Below are 2326 nucleotides of genomic sequence, written 5' to 3'. Positions count from 1 at the left end.
ACATGAGCTCTCCAACTAGTGGCAGGGATATGTGTAAATACATACATAGACTCTAAGTATGCCTTCACCACTCTCCACATACATAAGGCTTTATGTAAAGAGAAGGGTCTAATAAACTCAGGTGGAAAAAACATAAAGTATGGTAAGGAAATCCTTAAACTCTTAGATGTTGTGTGGGCCGCTAAAAGACTGGCAGTCATGCATTGTCGGGAACATCAAAGGGGAGACACCACAACTGCATGCGGAAACCATAAGGCAGACCTAGAGGCAAAGCTTTTGGCCTCCAAAGGAACAGTGGAATCAACGGTGTTAACTGCTGCACTGTTCCCTAGTCCACTGGCAGAATGGGACCCTAATTACTCACACCATGAGAGTACCTGGTTTAAGACTGAAAATGGAAGCTACCTCCCAGTTGGATGGTGGAAATTTGAAGACAACTGAGTGGCAATTCCTGAGGCCTTGGTTCCAGCTTTTGTCAAGCTGTTCGATCAGGAAAGCCATATTGGCTGGATAGCTCTTAAGACTACGTTGAGCTGACATGTCTACAACCCTTGACTCTCCAGCATAGCCCAAGCAGTATGTGAGCAATGTGAAACGTGTGCCCAGAATAACCCAAGTTAGGGAACCCAGGCTTCCTCTGGGGTGCAGAGTGTCGGAAGAGCCCTGTTTGAAAATATGATGATGAACTTCACGGAGCTTCCCCAGGTCTGAGGCCATATATACCTGTTGGTCTTCAAGTGCACTTTCATAGGCTGGGTGGACACATTCCCTACTCACACAGAAAAGGCACACGAAGTGGCCCGACTTCTTCTAAAAGAAATCATTCCTTGATTTGTGAAATCTATCACTATGGGATCAGATAAAAGGCCAGCGTTTGTGGCTGAGGTGGTGCAGCTGGTGGCAAAGGGGTTAAAGATCACCTAGAAGTTACATACGGCATACTGACCCCAAATCTCTGGGAAGGTACAATGAATGAATCAAACCCTGAAGCTGCAATTAAGTAAACTATGTCAGGAAACCCATCTACACTGGGACCAGGTGTTGTCAATTGTCTTGTTAAGAATCAGGTGTAGCCCTACTAAGCAGACAAGGTTCCCCCCTTATGAAATTCTTCATGGGTGCCCTCCCCTCCATTATCAAGTCATGGTGGGGGGGGATCTATATGAGATAGGCAATCTAACCCTAAGGCAACAGATGTGGGCCCTTGGCTCTACCCTAATTACCTGACACCACTGGGTTAGGAAGCGATTACCTGTGAATCTGACCACAGACTCTCACTCCTTTAACCAGGAGATGCAATATAGATAAAGGAAGGAAATGTCCAACCCCTAAAACCCCTCTGAAGAGGCCCATTCACTGTCATTTTGTCCACTCCTACTGCAGTAAAGGTAGCTGAGGTGGGTCCCTGGATTCACCACAGCAGAGTGAAGCTGGCATCTTGAAACTGGGAGTGCACTTCTGATCCATCAACACCGTGCAAGCTGACCATACAGAAGAAGCAATCTGCAACTCCAGAGGCTCTGGGATACTACAGCCCTGCTTTAGTCACTCCAGAAGCTGACTAACCTACGCATGGCAGAAGCTTGAGGAATCTACGGTCTGGTGGAACAAATAGACTGTCTTTATTTTTTATATCTATTTCCTTACTGTGATGCACTGTTGCCCCTTGTGTCTCACTGTTATTGTGATTCTTGCTCTACTTTTGACCATAGGATTGGCAAAGGCTGCCCCAGCTAGCTGGGAGTGTGGTGAGAAGTTTCTGTTAGCACTTACCTTCCTTTTATGGATAGGATGCTTCATTGGTATTGGTTGCTTCTAATCCGGACCCCTCTGTAGACCTAGATTCCTCATCATGTGACCCATGTCAAAACCAGTTCAGGCCAGGGAGTCACTTGGACTTTACTATACCATACCCACTTCTCATGCCAAGGAAAAGTCCTGAGGACCTGCAGACACAATAAGACCACCTATTCTACTGCTGAGGGGAGAGTAAATACACTTTCTTTGAAGTCTAATCCTATGAAAAGGGCAGGGCCTTGGTCAGCCAGACACAAATTACTAACCCAAAATGATGTTTGACATATATGCAGTTATAGATATTGGCCCAGAGACATCTGTCATATGAAAAAAGTGGGCACTTATCATAGCAGGCCTGAGGACTCTCGATATACCATGCAAAATCTTGGATTGGGAGCAGGAATACCAACTCAATGACAAATACATGTGTGAGGAAAATGGTTTATGTGCCTATACACCTCAGTTTTTATGCCCCAGCTGAAGGTGTGTTTCATGGGCTACTTGGAAAAAAGAAGGCACAACAGCACTC

Source organism: Panthera onca, chromosome B1 (genome assembly GCF_046562875.1).
Source record: "Panthera onca isolate mPanOnc1 chromosome B1, mPanOnc1 haplotype 2, whole genome shotgun sequence".
NCBI lineage: Eukaryota > Metazoa > Chordata > Mammalia > Carnivora > Felidae > Panthera > Panthera onca.
The sequence above is the reverse complement of the archived record's forward strand: the minus strand, read 5'-3'. Positions refer to the sequence as shown.